Source organism: Pelophylax lessonae (assembly GCF_965119305.1).
Source record: "Pelophylax lessonae genome assembly, chromosome: 4".
NCBI lineage: Eukaryota > Metazoa > Chordata > Amphibia > Anura > Ranidae > Pelophylax > Pelophylax lessonae.
Window position 1 is genome coordinate 86,028,973 of NC_138771.1, and position 19,589 is coordinate 86,048,561.

Here is a 19,589-nt window from a genome sequence, read left to right on the forward strand (position 1 = left end):
GTGTGTTTGTGTGTTATACTTTTTGAATTTGCCGCCGGTTCCACCCCCCTGTGGACGTCACGTCGCAGGAGACGGAAGCCGGGGCTCACAGACGATCGCAGAAGCTCCGCCGCCGCATACCGCCCGCATACTTCACTGAATCCCGGTGACAAGGTAAGTAAAACCTCTACCAGGATCCGGCGATCTTCCTAGCGGTACCCAGAGTGTGGCTCGGGGTTACCACTTTTGGCTCTAAAATTTAACCCCGAGTCACGCTCTGGAATACCGCTAGGAAGGTTAACAGGACAGGTTCTTCTCAGAACAGGCCTCGCCATGGTCGACCAAAGAAGTTGAATGCAGGTGCTCAGCGTCATATCCAGAGGTTGTCTTTGGGAAATAGATGTTTAGGTGCTGCCAGCATTGCTGCAGAGGTTGAAGGGGTGGGGGGTCAGACTGTCAGTGCTCAGACCATACGCTGCACACTGCATCAAATTGGTCTGCATGGTTGTCGTCCCAGAAGGAAGCCTCTTCTAAAGATGATGCACAAGAAAGCCTGCAAACAGTTTGCTGAAGACAAAGAGACTAAGGACATGTATGGGAATTGTATAAAGCAGTGCAAAGTTAAAGAACATGGCATTATAATCATTATAAGAAACATATTACAAACTAACGTAACTGTATTAAACAAAAGTATAAATGCTGGCTATGGTTTCCAGCACTCTGTTCAAAATAATTTTTATTGGCTAATCGAATAAGTTCTGTAGATTTTTAGCAGTGCCATCAATTGCAACAGTCTAGAGTAGTGCAGTATATTCACATCATACTTCATGTAAAAGCTCCTTTTGATGCTTTCTGCCTTTAATGTACCGCTTGGGAAAGCAAAGAAAGCCCCAAAAAGTTCTTCTTTTGGTTTCCCTATTTATTTTAGTTCTCCTCTTAAAAGAGTAGTTTCCTGTGGTGTCACTTCACTAAGACAGTGGATTATAAATGTATTCCTGTATACAAGTGCATGTATCCTTCTATTTGTATATTTTCGCCAGTAACATCAACAATAATAAAGAAACAAAACAATTCTAAAATCTACTATATCAATGATGTGATCTGGTTTGGTGTCTGAAAATTCTTTGGCAATTGGATGAATGTATTTATATTGTTAAAAGGCAGAGATAATGGGGTTGGTTTACTAATGGTTTAGCTTGGTGAATTACGTGAAAATTCACTTGGCAAAAGAATATCCAAGTACGTGCAAAGAAACAAAAGTTTTTTTGTTTGCACATGACTGGGTGATCAGCAGAACTTTTCTTCATTCACTATGCTAGAGGAAAATTGTCTGGAAAAGTTAACAGCCTATTTGCCTTTAGTAAATCAACCCTAAATGTTTCTTGTTAAATCTAACCTAATTTTAACATACCTACCCAGTTAAAAAAAAATCACAGATAAAGTGTTTTACTGAGGGTATTATGGTGAATTGCATTTAACCGTTTTGCTGCCAGGTCCATACATCATACAGACCTGACAGCGAGGCGGGGGATGTTCACACACAACCCCCAGTGGCTGCTGCCACTAGGATTGTGTGTGAAACTGACGGGCAGACAGGCACACTCCCCCGTACCAGTGCCCCGCCGAGCCCTGCCATGCTTTCCAGGCTCCAATCTGCGAGCCCAGGAGGGACATAACAAGTGCCAAGGGCTGGAGGGGAAGGAGAAGAGCAGACACACGTCTGCTCTTCTCCCCTTCTTGTTGTGACCCATCTTTGATGTCACATCCGGGTCAAGCTCTCAATGTCCCAGGCTAGTTAATCAGGAAAAAAGTACACGAGGAAGGCAGCGCATGAACCACACCGGGATGCAATGGATAAGGAAGTCAGGTGAACATCCAGTATAGGAAGGGTTAACAGTTTATTGGTATTGATAACCGAAAAACAAAGTACATAAAATGCTTACATCCCCCTGGGCTGGAGTGGACAAGGGCACCTGGCAGCAAGCAACACGAGTGCGAGGAGGTCAGTCTCCCAGGACTGCTGAGCGGTGTGTGCACAAAGCTGGAAACCAGCCAGCGCGAGGATGAAAGGACTCCGCTGTAGTTCCGTAGTGGTGACATCAGCCGGACAGGCGCCACTTGCGGGGAAATACCAGGAACCAGGGTAGACCATAAGCTATATGGTTGCCATGACTACATGTTTTGCGCTATGCGCTTTATCAAGTCATGACTTTTTTTTTTTTTACATTTAATTTTTTTAGATGACTTGATAAAGCGCATAGCGCAAAACATGTAGTTTCCGGCTTTGTGCACACACTGCTCAGCAGTTCAGGGAGACTGACCTCCTCACACTCGTGTTGCTTGCTGCCAGGTGCCCTTGTCTACTCCAGCCCAGGGGGATGTAAGCATTTTATGTACTTTGTTTTTCGGTTATCAATACCAATAAACTGTTAACCCTTCCTATACTGGATGTTCACCTGACTTCCTTATCCATTGCATCCCGGTGTGGTTCATGCGCTGCCTTCCTCATGTACTTTTGTCCATATCAGCACCCTTCCTATGCTTGTTGGTTAGCAGCAGAAAAACCACTGGGGAGCCTCACAGGCTTACTTCTATCCCTCCACCCTAAAGGCACCCCAGGAGCGCCAGATTTGTGATTATTGCTTTGACTTCTGGACTGGATTTTTTCCTATGGCTGCCCTGGGTGCGAATCTCTTTACTGAGCCATTAGTTGGCTAACAGCAGAACAGCGGCTGGGGAGCCTCACAGGCTTACGTCTATCCCTCCACCCTACAGGCATCCCAGGAGCGCCTGGTTTGTGATTAATGTGATTATTGCTTTTAGTTAATCAGGAAAAGATGTTTTGCAATGCGATCTGCATTGCAAAACATTCAGTGGAGCCCAAAGGAGGCATGCATTAAAGAGAACATGTCACCTAAAAATGATCACATACGGGACTTTGCAAAAAAATAAAGGTATACCTAAGCACAATGCATGCGTTGGGGAGCCTATACATGAAAATATTGATTGCAAAACAGGTCATACATATTGCCTTGCACACCAGAGGGAGAACACAAGAACTCCTCCATAACACTAAACTGATACTTTTCGGGGGCTTTTGAAGAATAGCCTATAGAAAACATAGGGTACTGAAGGTTCTTGCCATTTCACAGGCACACAAAAATTTAAGGTTGGACATGTTGGGTATCTTTTTACTTGGGTAAGCTCATATTATACCAAACAATTTGGGTAGTTTCTTGCATTTGTTTTCCCTAAAATTCACCTTAGTGAATTCCCTAGAACTTTGCGGTAGTAACGTGTGACATAAAAAATTGGAACAACCACTATTTTATTCTCTAGGGTGTCTGCTTTTATAAAATATATAATGTTTGGGGGTTTTGTGTAATCTTCATGTCAAAAATTATTTTTAAATCATGTGTGCAAAAAAAAAACAAAAGCGGCTCTGGCAGCAAAAAAGATTAAATTATGTGGCAGCATCAGCACCAGAACCAGCACCATAATATAAAAAAAGTATTCTTGCATTTTTGTGTATAGGCCTACCACTTCATAGGCTATCCCCTCTTCAGTCTATCATGACCGCTGCTGCCAGGCTTATCCACCTTACCAACCGCTCAGCGTCTGCCTCCCCTCTCTGCCAATCCCTACACTGGCTCCCGATTGCCCAGCAAATTAAATTCAAAATACTAACCACAACATACAAAGACATTCCCAATTGCCCCGAGATACTTGCAACAGATGACAAAGTCCACCAGAGTATTTGCAAATATTACAATAAACTTCAGCCTTCTGAGTCCCACTCATCATGGCAAGCATAGAGACACTACAATCCAGCATAATATGTCCAACCTATAATATGCACTTAGATAGCTTCCAGGCACACAAAAATGTGTTACAATCTAGACTTCTATCATGATGAAGAATGAATGTATAAATGAATGTGTTTAACAGCTAAAAACTTCCTCTCAAATACCAGTGTCTAACACTGGCGGGGTTCCTGGTTGGTTGACAAAATACAATTGATCTTAACATGAAAAGACTCTATTTGTAATTACTGACAATAGCATTTAGGGTCTCTTAAATTTTTACTAGGCCGACATATCACCACTTCCCAGAATTTCCGCCTAATGTCTAATTACCCTAAATAAATATTTATTGAATGGTCAAATAACATACCTGATCCCCAAATACCAAGGTGACCTTGCATAAAATTAACTGAGCAAAGAGTCATTAACTATCTTCTTGTTATGTAGAATATAGTTGGCTTGTGACAAAACATGGCCTGCATGTCTGGACACAGAGAAAATAATGAAAAAAAGAGATAAAAAAAAAAAAATATATATATATATATATATATATATATATATATATATATATATATACATATATATATATATATATATATTATCCTGCATAAACCAAAGCCTGCAAGCATTACCAACAGAAACAGAAGCTTGGACAAGCTTCATTATGAGGAAGAAAAAAAGTAAATACAGTGCCTTGCAAAAGTATTCGGCCCCCTTGAACTTTGCGACCTTTTGCCACATTTCAGGCTTCAAACATAAAGATATAAAACTGTAATTTTTTGTGAAGAATCAACAACAAGTGGGACACAATCATGAAGGGGAACGAAGTTTATTGGATATTTCAAACTTTGTTAACAAATAAAAAACGTAAAAATTGGGCGTGCAAAATTATTCAGCCCCTTTACTTTCAGTGCAGCAAACTCTCTCCAGAAGTTCAGTGAGGATCTCTGAATGATCCAATTGTGACCTAAATGACTAATGATGATAAATAGAATCCACCTGTGTGTAATCAAGTCTCCGTATAAATGCACCTGCACTGTGATAGTCTCAGAGGTCCGTTTAAAGCGCAGAGAGCATCATGAAGAACAAGGAACACAACAGGCAGGTCCAAGATACTGTTGTGGAGAAGTTTAAAGCCGGATTTGGATACAAAAAGATTTCCCAAGCTTTAAACATCCCAAGGAGCACTGTGCAAGCAGTAATATTGAAATGGAAGGAGTATCAGACCACTGCAAATCTACGAAGACCTGGCGGTCCCTCTAAACTTTCAGCTCATACAAGGAGAAGACTGATCAGAGATGCAGCCAAGAGGCCCATGATCACTCTGGATTAACTGCAGAGATCTACAGCTGAGGTGGGAGACTCTGTCCATAGGACAACAATCAGTCATATACTGCACAAATCTGACCTTTATGGAAGAGTGGCAAGAAGAAAGCCCTTTCTTAAAGATATCCATAAAAAGTGTCGTTTAAAGTTTGCCACAAGCCACCTGGGAGACACACCAAACATGTGGAAGAAGGTGCTCTGGTCAGATGAAACCAAAATCTAACTTTTTGGCAACAATGCAAAACATTATGTTTGGCGAAAAACCAACACAGCTCATCACCCTGAACACACCATCCCCACTGTCAAACATGGTGGTGGCAGCATCATGGTTTGGGCCCGCTTTTCTTCAGCAAGGACAGGGAAGATGGTTAAAATTGATGGGAAGATGGATGGAGCCAAATACAGGACCATTCTGGAAGAAAACCTGATGGAGTCTGCAAAAGACCTGAGACTGGGACGGAGATTTGTCTTCCAACAAGGCAATGATCCAAAACATAAAGAAAAATCTACAATGGAATGGTTCACAAATAAACATATCCAGGTGTTAGAATGGCCAAGTCAAAGTCCAGACCTGAATCCAATCGAAAATCTGTGGAAAGAACTGAAAGCTGCTGTTCACAAATGCTCTCCATTCAACCTCACTGAGCTCGAGCTGTTTTGCAAGGAGGAATGGGCAAAAATTTCAGTCTCTCGATGTGCAAAACTGATAGAGACATACCCCAGGCGACTTACAGCTGTAATCGCAGCAAAAGGTGGCGCTACAAAGTATTAACTTAAGGGGGCTGAATAATTTTGCACACCCAATTTTTCAGTTTTTTATTTGTTAAAAAAGTTTGAAATATCCAATAAATTTCGTTCCCCTTCATGATTGTGGCCCACTTGTTGTTGATTCTTCACAACAAATTACAGTTTTATATCTTTATGTTTGAAGCCTGAAATGCGGCAAAAGGTTGCAAAGTTCAAGGGGGCCAAATACTTTCGCAAGGCACTGTAAATACACTATGTTACCATACCATTACCACACCATTACCATATAATGCATTCATAAATATAGAATCATAATATATAGTAATATATAGAAGAGGGAGCAGCACTACCCAAAAGCATTATCCCATATTAGCCATCTTAGAAAAATGCAGTATTTTGAACTAATAGGACTCCAAATGTAGCGCACTCCCTTAGTTGGATGGAAGATGGAGATGGAGTGCCGAGGAGGCTGTTGGTGGCCCTTGAGGGTGCCCCCTAGTCTGGAGGGGGGCCTGGGGCTTGAGTGATGGAAGGATCCCCCTTCCTGGAGGCATGGGAGAAAGTGTGAGGACAGCAGGTCACCATGCCCAGGAGTTCTCCTGAGAAGTCAACCTGGTGGGCTGGTGAGTGTCAGTCTAGGAGGACTGTGGAGAAGGTAGACAAGAGGGTTAGTGAAAGAGGCAGCTGCAGCCAGGCAGGCTGGCAGTGCCTGAAGAGATGGTGCTGGGATCAGTAGCCACTGAGATGTATGCTGGACACTGACTTTTTGCTACACACCAAGGGGCCTAAGGTTCCTGCCTTTAACAGGCTGTTGCTCTAAATCTGACTTAGTTCTTTTTGTCAGATCCACAAACAGTGTGCTAGCTGGAGTTCTGCAAACAAGTGTGCTGTAGGAAGTGAGGAGTATACTGTATATAGAGGAAGTGAGGAGTGTACTGTATATAGAATATATACAGGAGAGGCTGTCCCTGAAGTTGTTTGAAGTCAAATGGGGATCCCATGTTTCCCAATCCCCATCAAAGTTCTAATCCCTCAATAAAACAAAAAAAACCAAAGTACTGGTCTGTTCTCTGACTTAGGAGTGACTGTGAAAATTTGGTGTGCCTGGCTTTGCAAGGTGGGGAATCCTAATCTACGTGCGGCTCCTGAGGGGGTGTGCTACATTTGGACTCCACTATTCGTTTATATTCTGAAGGAAAACAGCATTTTAAAAATGTAAAACTAACTGGGTTTTAGCTGAAAAGCCAACAAGGACATAGCTCAGTAGAGGAGGGTTATGCTGCAGTGCCAAAGGGTCCAAAGGACATGTAGTTCTAATCACCACCAATTTATTTTGTTTTTGTATACTATATATGCCTGAAGTTTTCATTAAAATATGTCTTAAAAATGAATTTCCTATAAACTAAAATCCCCACTTTAGCAATCCATGCCTTGAAAATAAATTTGTTAGGCTTATGGCACTATATAATAATAATTTTATTTACTTTGAGGAAACGAATATTCATAGCAACAGTTACCTAGACATTTGCAGTATAGTATAATCTTGGCTGAAATGTAGTTTTCAATACCCAATGTTATGAAATCATAGCTTACAGTTTTTTATGTTCAAACTCTTTTTTGTTTCAGCACTAACTCAGAGTAAAATGAAAGTACTGAACATTTTCGGTGAAAGTCAGTGGCTCCAGATACTTTTGGGAAATCAGACAGAAAATAATTTGTCTTGCATCTTTCCACCTGCTTTTTGCTGGTTGACAGTAAATTAAAGATGGATATACTATGACACAAAGGACAACACAACCTGGAAAATATGTTAGAGAACAGTTGGGCTATCCCAGTGTGATAGCATGGAAGATTAAAGGACATGACCCTAGTGCTTATCAGAAAAATGAATTCACATGGCTCTCATAGGTTTTGTGAATTTGACGTAATACCGTCTCCTGTGTAAGCTTGGACATGAAGCAGAAGTCAGTTATGTTACCCTTGAGCTATGCTGAAATTCATTATTCTTTGTATCATTCTTAAACTTTTTTGTTTTTTATTTTTTAGTTATTTATTTAAACAGCTACAGCTACTGAATCTATTTGTATCATTTTAAAATGTCTGACCTTTACAGGAACAATCCATGCTGAGTCTTTCCCATTCCTGAAGATTATTTTAGGCTTTGATCACACCGATGTTGGATACATAAGTGCATCCTTCTGGTTTACAAATATGATGCAAAGGCAGGAGATGCTTCCACCTCAAACACAGTGATGTTGGGCAGGCTAGAGTCAACAATTCTCTTGCTGTAGCATTCCCGAGCACCAGCTGTAAAGGACAAGGCCAGTCCTGCAGTTTACACTGGGAGAGCAGCTTTTTAGGTGTAATCTACTGGTTTCCGCTTTCGATTTGACAGCTGGTTTTACTTTTAGTATACACAGATACATCAGGTAAGATGGGCTGTCAAATTGACAGAGGAGCCCTGCAGATTACACCAGGAGAATCAAAATCTGCAAGCATTGTTTAGTAGCTCTTAAGTAGAAAAAAAGGGGAGCCTCCTTCCCTGATTGAGCTGCATGTGAGAATCCGACATGTAAAGAGAATAGAATATCTTACAGCTTCCCTGAACAACTCTTTGGACAAACATAACCAAGTCTGGGAAGTTTGGGGTCTGTTGGAGACTTCCTTTATTTGATATATCTGACTCATACCAAATCATGTGCGGTACCATAGAATTGTTGACAGAGATTATATGAAAAAAGGTGGCAAAAATGTTTTTAAATTGCCTGTTCTAGAAAACCTGTAATTGTAAAGAAAAAATCGCAAAAAGTTGTGCCTAATCCCTTATTAACTCTTAGCTGATCATGATTATTTGCTACTTTAAAAAGATGCACAAAATGTTACATTTAGAACAAAATCTAGAAACATGATTTTAGTGCCTTTGCAAAACAGACAAATTGTAGAATAAAATTTGCACTTTTGATATACCATTACAGTTTCCAATTTTTAAAGATACTCTTTCTTGAAAATGTTAAATGTATGGTACAAAACAAAGCCTATTGGGCATATGCAGGCTTAATATGTTACAGAAAAAAAAAATTAAGAAAATAAATAAAAAGAGCCATAATGACAGAGCAAATTACTTGGCAATTAAGACGTCTAATTTGGATAAAGCTCAGTGGCATAGACATAACCAAAATAGCACCACCTGATCTGCCTCTGCAGATGCTCTCATTAGACCAGTGGAATGAAATCAGGGAGTGGGGACAGATTTGTGGAAGGTTTTGTTCCCACGGAGGCAATTCAGATATCCCATGTTTTGGTAAATTTCCCTGGGCAACCCTTACACTCATAAGTGAACTTGTACAGAGAAATTGCTGAGTTGACCAGTGTTTTCCAAAAATTTAGCATGGGAGGCATTAAAGACTTCCATTTGAGCAGTATGGCCTTGTGGGCATAAAATAACAACGATTCTATTAGTGTTCTCATTGCTCTGGACATGGCCAATAGATGAATCAGAACAAGTATACAAACATCCACTGTCAATGGTATGGTAATAAGAGCACACTTTTTAATACATTCAGTAATCTTTTTCCAAAAGGATTGAACCATTGGACACAGCCAGAATACATGTATAAACGCTGCAGGGTCTTCTGGACAGCGCCAGCAACTATGCAGTTTTTTTTTTTTTGTGGGGGAGGGGGGGGGGGTTGGTAATATATACTCTGAGAAGTATTTTAAATTGGATTAGTCTGTCCTTTTCCAAAACCAGCTGTTACATAGGATATTCCCATACATTAGAGATATTCTCCTCCCAGTCCTCCGAATTCATATATGGGGCCTCCACATGCCAGCAGTTTATTAAGGCAGTTATGAATAGGTGCAAAGAGAGCTTTGTATAGAATAGATAAAGTTTTTTAAAGCATCTTCCTGCAGCATGTTCTCCACTCCAGACTCCACAAAAATGAGTGGATGACCATGAAATTGCATTTGAAAAGTGTGGCGCAGTTGGAGGTAGCGGAATATATGGGAGTTAGGTAGGGCAAGTTGAGCTTTTAGGCAGTCAAACTTTCTGCGAGTACAATTCGCACAGATCTGATTAAGGTATTTGAGTCCCTTACTAGTCCAAACCATGGGGTCCTGAAAGGTAAAAAATTCAGTCAGAGAGGGATTGTACCACAGAGGGGTATGAGGGGACCACTGATGGGAAGTTCTAGGGTTTAGAAGAAGCCAGGCTTTGATAAGCGACTTCATTGATTGAGTAATGTAAAGTGGTACTGAGGATTCCCAGTATAATATGTTACAAAGTGCTTCATGTGACCCTAGAAATGCAGCTTCCAGTACCACAGCAGCATTAGTTCCCTCCACTGATAGCCAGTTATGGGCGTGGGTGAGTAGGGCGGTGATATAATATGCATGAAGGTCTGGACAAGCCAGACCCCCTTGGGTCAAGGGCCTTTGGAGCACCTTTAGTTTGTATCTAGGTTGGGAGGAGCCTCACAGAAAGGAGAGCATAGTAGACTTAAATTGCTTAAAATATTTCCGTGGTATCCACAAAGGGGTATGGCATAGGACATATAAAAAGGAGTAGTTTCATTTTTATAAAATTAATTTTCTCTACAAGTTACAGGGAAAGATTGCTCCATGTTTCCAACCTTTGCTGATTGAAGTAGAGGGACAACATTAAGATAGTAATATTTAGTAACCTTAGGGGGAGATCACTTTGCCCAAATACTTTGCAGCAGAGGTCCATTTAAGGTGTAGAGAGGGGTCTTCAGCAACTTGCGGATGCTCATCAATAGGAAGGATAGGGGATTTTTCCCTGTTTACTTTTAAACGAATGCAAGTCATCAGCATATGACGCCACTTTATGACACCGAATACCTTTAAAAGCAATGAAGTCTCATATGGCTTGGGCTATAGGCTCCATCAGGAGCACAAACAAAGATGGGATAAGGGGCAGCCCAGGTTCAATTCTCGTAAAATCAGAGAGGGATCGGATATCAGAGTCCCTGAGCTGGAGGTCACTTCAGAAGTTACTGTCTGTTGATGAGACTCTTCAACTTCAACTCTTTAAATTCTCTAACAATCTGAAATTTTTGTCCCCGGCCTCAAACACCTTCCCAGCCCAAATTGCATTATCATATTGGGTGAGTGAGGTGTAGTGAAAGGATAGCTTCCTATGAGCATGAGTTAACTCGGAAAATTAGTCCCTGGAGGGGGAGGTGGCAAAAGCCTGGGCAGCAGCAGTTTCATTTTGTTCCAATCTAACAGTTTGTGACTCATAATCTTCCCAGACGGTTTTAATAGCATTTACATGCTGACCATGTACGTGATCCTTGAAAGCCTCTCAGACTATCTGAGGGGGGCAGAACCAATACAGGGCCCCACTCTCAGCCACCGATTACTGCCCTTTTTATTTATCAACCACTTGCAGTCCAGGCGCCAGCATCCTGGATTTTTCTGTCCCCCACTTCAAAGCACAGCTCCAGAGGGGCATGATCAGAAAACCCGACCGGCAAGTATTAAAACTGCACCAGACCCAGAGCCAGCCCAGAGCAGAATGATCCAGGACCCGGATCTATGGGTATAGAAGAAATGGCAGTACATATTAGCCTGAGAGTGTTTAAATTGCACGACCTGCAGGGGTGCCCTCTATCCCCACTCCTTTTCGCCATAGCCCTGGAATCCCTGGCAACGGCTATCCGTCTTCACCCAGATATTCATGGCCTACAGTGCGGGACTGAGACCCACAAATGCGCTCTATTCGCGGACGACATAATGCTTTTTGTCACCTCGCCTTTGCTTTCCCTTCCCAATATAGTCTCCCTCCTTGATTCCTTTGGAGCGGCTTCTGGCCTGCGAGTCAACATGACTAAATCCCTAGCACTTAATGTCACCCTCCCCTCGCCACTGGTGGAACGCCTTAAGGACCATTTTCCCTTCTCCTGGCACTCAAACGCCATACCTTACCTGGGAGTCTCCTTAACTCCTACAATAGACAAGCTTTACTCTGCTAACTACCCACCCATGATCCAAAAATTGAAACGGGATCTCTCCGACTGGTCACGTTGTCACATTTCCTGGTTAGGCAGGATTAATGCGGTCAAGATGACTCTTCTGCCACGTATTCTCTATTTGTTCCGCTCGCTTCCTATCCCGGTGCTGAAATCCCACATTCAGAAACTGCAAGGACATATTTTCAAGTTTATTTGGGGACGAAAGGGGTATAGGATTAATAAACACACTCTTCTTCGCTCCCGGAAACAAGGGGGCCTGGGAGTTCCAGATCTCTGGACATACTATCAAGCGGCACAATTGGCCCAATTTTCTGCTATCTATGCCAGAGGGGTTAAGCCTGTCTGGCATTCCATGGAACGTCAAGCAGTTCCCCTACACACCATTGATTACCTGGCCTGGAGACCGGCTCAATCTCGCCCCCCTGTGATGGCCCCCTCTCTCTCTCACTCCCTTTCCATTTGTGATACCATACACAAGTCATTCAAGGTCACTTCCCCCTGGGCCCCCCTCTCCCACATTTTTCATAACCCAGATTTCCCTCCTGGCGAGGACATAGGGGCATTTAAATGGTGGACTGACAAAGGCCTTTACAGGATAGGCCACTTTTTGGACTGCTCGGGTCCTCTAACACTCTCTCATTATACCACTAAGCTACAGATGCCACCTGGGGAGAGATTCCGTCTCACCCAAATCACGCATTTTCTCAACTCGCTTAGGGCTGGATCCTCTGAGCCCCTGCGGGTAACCCCGTATGAACAATGGTGTGCCCAATTTTCTGATGTTAGGGGAGGAATCTCTCTCATTTATGCACTACTGAATGACGCCCAAACCAAACCTACTTACATGCTCAAATGGGAGCAAGACCTCCACCTGGACTGGGACCTCTCGGACTGGCACGCCAATGTTGGACGCTCTTTCCGGGGAGTACACAACATTGGTCTCATGGAAGCTAATCTCAAGGTTCTCATGAGATGGTACTTGGTGCCCGCTAGACTGGCCGCTATGTTTCCCTCCACCTCCCCGACTTGTTTCCGAGGATGCAATCTGACTGGCACTCTTCTTCACACTTTTTGGGAATGCCCCAAGCTTAGGACGTTCTGGCAACGTATTTTTAAAATAGTCCGACAGATCACCGGTATTACCGTTCACCCGTCCCCGGCTCAGGCTCTGTTGTGCCAACGCATCCCCAAAGTCCCTAAACACACCCAGACGCTTATCTTTTACATCTTCCTCGGTGCCAAGATGACGATAGCCAAGCAGTGGAAACAGCCTACAGTTTCAGCTCGTCAGGCTAAGCGTAAAATCTCCTGGATGATGACACAGGAAAAGATGTTTAGTATTCTAGATGACTCCAAAGAAAAGTTTGAAATGATTTGGGAACCCTGGGCGACCTTTGTAAATGTTTCTATTTGAGGAGAGTGGATACGGTTCTATGTGCTGGTCCTTTCCTCCATTTTCCCCTTGTTAATTTTTGACTCCCTCAACGTCTTCAGTGGCTGGGCCGCAGGAACCTACTTCTTTCCTTGTCTCTCCTATCCCCTTTCTCTCTTTTCTCTCTCCTGCCTGTCTGCTTCTTCTTCCATTCCGCTATCTTCTTTTTCCTCACTCTAATGTTGGTTATAATGTCACCATAACATTCTGCTGACGAACTCAACTGCAAGGGCTCCTAGGACACGGTCTGGAGTTTCTTTTTTTTGTCTCAAGTTGGATATGGTTCGGAGAATTCTAACCTTTTATAGTTTGGGTTTATCTCTGGGCCCACCTGGGGCCGATTTGTAAGCAACCTTTATGTTTTACGCCTTTGGATTGTAGATTTTATATTCTCTGTTTTGGTCACTACCAATTTGCATAGTTGACATGTGGAGCGCTTCCCCTGAGACACAGTATGCTCCCTTCTGGGGTGTCTTGGGGGTGGTGCTCTACTATTACGGGGGCGACCCCCCGATACCACTTGATAGTGCCCATGTTTTGAGTTGTAATTGTAACACTGACTGCTTTTTTTTTCCATCCTTATGGGCTCCTGTATTGCGGGCTGCCTTGTACTCCGCAGGCCCACTCCACTGGACCATAATATTCTATGTTTTCCGACCTTTCTTTGTTTTGGAGTCGTCTTTATTGCTGTATCATTTCTGATGTTGCATGTTTTTTGTTATTCTTTAATAAAAATTATTGAGAAGTAAATTGCACGACCTCTATAAGGTTGAAGGTTTGGGCCCAGTGTACACGGTCTATGGAAGAATTCCTTTGATAATTCCTTTGATAATTCCTTTGATAATTCCAGGAGTCTAGGGTTGACTCAGAATAGAGATGGGATAAACACTCCCCGGTTCCCTTTGTGCCAGAGCTCTCAAACATCACAAAAATATCAGACTTGAATCCAAAAGCCTATTAAAGTCTATGGGACCCAAAAATCAAAAGTCCCAATTTTGAAAGCTTATATGCAAGTTATTGGCCTTAAAAATATTATAGGGGTCCTGGGTACTGCCCTGGGGGGCATGTATCATTGCAAAAGTTGTAAAAAAAGATAATTTTTGAAAGAGCAGTGATTTTAATGATGCTTAAAGTGAAACAATAAAAATGAAAAATTCCTTTAAATATAGTGCCTGGGGGCTCCCTTAGTCTGCCTGAAAAGTAGTGTATCGGTATCTTGTATAGAGATGTATAGAACTGTTCGCCGGCGAACAGTTCCCGGCGAACTTAGCATGTTCGCGTTCGCCGCTGCCGGCGAACATATGCGATGTTCGGTCCGCCCCCCATAAGACATCATTGAGGCAAACTTTGACCCTGAACTTTACAGTCAGCAGACACATTTCCAGCCAATCAGCATACCTCCCTCCCACACCCTCCCACCTCCTATAAATAAGCAAGGGCAGCATCCATCTTAGATCATTCTGAAGCAGTGTGTGTAGTGAGAGTAGGGAGAGAGCTGCTGCTGCTGCTGCTGCTGCTGCTGCTGCTGTTAAGCTAGGGACAGTTAGTCAGTGTTCCTGGTCTTGCAGTGTTCTTGGTCCACTACTGCTGTAATATCAGCACCCCAAAAAGCCCTTCTAAGGGCTGGTATTTGTGTTTTTTTTTTTTATATATATATATATATATATATATATACAGTGGGTACGGAAAGTATTCAGACCCCCTTAAATTTTTCACTCTTTGTTATATTGCAGCCATTTGCTAAAATCATTTAAGTTCATTCTTCTTCCTCATGAATGTACACACAGCTCCCCATATTGAGGGAAAAAAAAAAAGAATTGTTGACATTGTTGCAGATTTATTAAAAAAGAAAAACTGAAATATCACATGGTCCTAAGTATTCAGACCCTTTGCTGTGACACTCATATATTTAACTCAGGTGCTTTCCATTTCTTCTTATCATCCTTGAGATGGTTCTACACCTTCATTTGAGTCCAGCTGTGTTTGATTATACTGATTGGACTTGATTAGGAAAGCCACACACCTGTCTATATAAGACCTTCCAGATCACAATGCATGTCAGAGCAAATGAGAATCATGAGGTCAAAGGAACTGCCTGAAGAGCTCAGAGACAGAATTGTGGCAAGGCACAGATCTGGCCAAGGTTACAAAAAGATTTCTGCTGCACTTAAGGTTCCTAAGAGCACAGTGGCCTCCATAATCCTCAAATGGAATACGTTTGGGACGACCAGAACCCTTCCTAGAGCTGGCCGTCCGGCCAAACTGAGCTATCGGGGGAGAAGAGCCTTGGTGAGAGAGGTAAAGAAGAACCCAAAGATCACTGTGGCTGAGCTCCAGAGATGCAGTCAGGAGATGGGAGAAAGTTGTAGAAAGTCAACCATCACTGCAGCCCTCCACCAGTCGGGGCTTTATGGCAGAGTGGCCCGACGGAAGCCTCTCCTCAGTGTAAGACACATGAAAGCCCGCATGGAGTTTGCTAAAAAAACACCTGAAGGACTCCAAGATGGTGAGAAATAAGATTCTCTGGACTGATGAGACCAAAATAGAACTTTTTGGCCTTAATTCTAAGCGGTATGTGTGGAGAAAACCAAGCACTGCTCATCACCTGTCCAATACAGTCCCAACAGTGAAGCATGGTGGTGGCAGCATCATGCTGTGGGGGTGTTTTTCAGCTGCAGGGACAGGACGACTGGTTGCAATCAAGGGAAAGATGAATGCGGCCAAGTACAGGGATATCCTGGACAAAAACCTTCTCCAGAGTGCTCTGGACCTCAGACTGGGCCGAAGGTTTACCTTCCAACAAGACAATGACCCTAAGCACACAGCTAAAATAACGATGGAGTGGCTTCACAACAACTCTGTGACTGTTCTTGAATGGCCCAGCCAGAGCCCTGACTTAAACCCAATTGAGCATCTCTGGAGAGACCTAAAAATGGCTGTCCACCAACGTTTACCATCCAACCTGACAGAACTGGAGAGGATCTGCAAGGAGGAATGGCAGAGGATCGCCAAATCCAGGTGTGAAAGACTTTTCCAAAAAGACTCCTGGCTGTATTAGATCAAAAGGGGGCTTCTACTAAATACTGAGCAAAGGGTCTGAATACTTAGGACCATGTGATATTTCAGTTTTTCTTTTTTAATAAATCTGCAACCATGTCAACAATTCTGTGTTTTTCTGTCAGTATGGGGTGCTATGTGTACATTCATGAGGAAGAAGAATGAACCTAAATGATTTTAGCAAATGGCTGCAATATAACAAAGAGTGAAAAATTTAAGGGGGTCTGAATACTTTCCGTACCCACTGTATATATATATACCTAGCGTCCCCAAAAGCCCTTTTAAGGGCTGGTAATTGAGTTGTTTCTTCTTATATATATATATATATATATATATCTATATCTATCTAGTGTCCCCAAAAGCCCTTTTAAGGGCTGGTAATTGAGGATTTTTTTTATTTATATATATACATATATATATATATATATATATATATATATATATATATATAGTGTCCCCAAAAGCCCTTTTAAGGGCTGGTAAGGTAATAGAGTTTTTTCTTTATATATATATATATCTATATATATCTATTGTACACTGCAGTTGCCTGCCCGCTGTGTGTGAGAGGCCACAGACCTACCACAGACTGTACTGTGTGCACACCACACTCATTTCGGGTGGCACAGGCACAGTACCTTGCATTTTAAAAAATATTTTTTTTTTTCCTCTGTCATAATTGCAGTGAGTGCTGTGTCAGGTACACAGAGTGCACTGTACCCACTGCAGTGCACTGCCCACCACTGATATATATACGGTGGCACAGCATCTTGTTGCAATAAATTGAAAAAAAAAATATTTTTTATTATTGCAGTTGCCTGGGCTGCCAGTTACTGTCAGGTCCACAGAGTGTACTGTGCCCACTGCAGTGCCACTGTGTGCCCACCCACCACTGATATATAAGGTGGCACAGCAGCTTGCAAAGTAAAAAAATATATATATATTTTTTAATTGCAGTTGCCTGGGTGCCAGTGACTGCTGTCAGGTCCACAGAGAGTGTACTGTGCCACTGCCCACCCACCACTGATATATAAGGTGGCACAGCAGCTTGCAAAGTAAAATAAAATATATTTTTTTAAAATTGCAGTTGCCTGGGTGCCAGTGACTGCTGTCAGGTCCACAGAGAGTGTACTGTGCCACTGCCCACCCACCACTGATATATAAGGTGGCACAGCAGCTTGCAAAGTAAAATAAAATATATATTTTTTAAAATTGCAGTTGCCTGGGTGCCAGTGACTGCTGTCAGGTCCACAGAGAGTGTACTGTGCCACTGCCCACCCACCACTGATATATAAGGTGGCACAGCAGCTTGCAAAGTAAAAAAAAATATATTTTTTTTTAAATTGCAGTTGCCTGGGTGCCAGTGACTGCTGTCAGGTCCACAGAGAGTGTACTGTGCCACTGCCCACCCACCACTGATATATAAAGTGGCACAGCAGCTTGCAAAGTAAAAAAAAATATATATATTTTTTTAAATTGCAGTTGCCTGGGTGCCAGTGACTGCTGTCAGGTCCACAGAGAGTGTACTGTGCCACTGCCCACCCACCACTGATATATAAAGTGGCACAGCAGCTTGCAAAGTAAAAAAAATATATATATATTTTTTAAATTGCAGTTGCCTGGGTGCCAGTGACTGCTGTCAGGTCCACAGAGAGTGTACTGTGCCACTGCCCACCCACCACTGATATATATGCCTGCAAGAGAAAAAGCCAGCCGCAGAGAAGCCGTATTCCTGAAAATATAAGAAAAATGCTGTTTTTTAGGGGTTCTGGACATGCTACAGAGCTGAAACTTGACAGGTACACTTTTTAGACCCCCCAGACACTAAATACAAAAAATGACATGCCTGCCTAAAAAAATGCCCGCTAAATGCCTGCAAGAAAAAAAGCCAGCCGCAGAGAAGCCGTATTCCTGAAAATATAAGAAAAATGCTGTTTTTTAGGGGTTCTGGACATGCTACAGAGCTGAAACTTGACAGGTACACTTTTTAGACCCCCCAGACACTAAATACAAAAAATGACATGCCTGCCTAAAAAAATGCCCGCTAAATGCCTGCAAGAGAAAAAGCCAGCCGCAGAGAAGCCGTATTCCTGAAAATATAAGAAAAATGCTGTTTTTTAGGGGTTCTGGACATGCTACAGAGCTGAAACTTGACAGGTACACTTTTTAGACCCCCCAGACACTGAATACAAAAAATGACATGCCTGCCTAAAAAAATGCCCGCTAAATGCCTGCAAGAAAAAAAGCCAGCCACAGAGAAGCCGTATTCCTGAAAATATAAGAAAAATGCTGTTTTTTAGGGGTTCTGGACATGCTACAGAGCTGAAACTTGACAGGTACACTTTTTAGACCCCCCAGACACTAAATACAAAAAATGACATGCCTGCCTAAAAAAATGCCCGCTAAATGCCTGCAAGAAAAAAAGCCAGCCGCAGAGAAGCCGTATTCCTGAAAATATAAGAAAAATGCTGTTTTTTAGGGGTTCTGGACATGCTACAGAGCTGAAACTTGACAGGTACACTTTTTAGACCCCCCAGACACTAAATACAAAAAATGACATGCCTGCCTAAAAAAATGCCCGCTAAATGCCTGCAAGAGAAAAAGCCAGCCGCAGAGAAGCCGTATTCCTGAAAATATAAGAAGAATGCTGTTTTTTAGGGGTTCTGGACATGCTACAGAGCTGAAACTTGACAGGTACACTTTTTAGACCCCCCAGACACTAAATACAAAAAATGACATGCCTGCCTAAAAAAATGCCCGATAAATGCCTGCAAGAGAAAAAGCCAGCCGCAGAGAAGCCGTATTACTGAAAATATAATAAAAATGCTGTTTTTTAGGGGTTCTGGACATGCTACAGAGCTGAAACTTGACAGGTACACTTTTTAGACCCCCCAGACACTAAATACAAAAAATGACATGCCTGCCTAAAAAAATGCCCGCTAAATGCCTGCAAGAGAAAAAGCCAGCCGCAGAGAAGCCATATTCCTGAAAATATAAGAAAAATGCTGTTTTTTAGGGGTTCTGGACATGCTACAGAGCTGAAACTTGACAGGTACACTTTTTAGACCCCCCAGACACTAAATACAAAAAATGACATGCCTGCCTAAAAAAATGCCCGATAAATGCCTGCAAGAGAAAAAGCCAGCCGCAGAGAAGCCATATTCCTGAAAATATAAGACAAATGCTGTTTTTTTAGGGGTTCTGGACATGCTACAGAGCTGAAACTTCACAGGTACACTTTTTAGACCC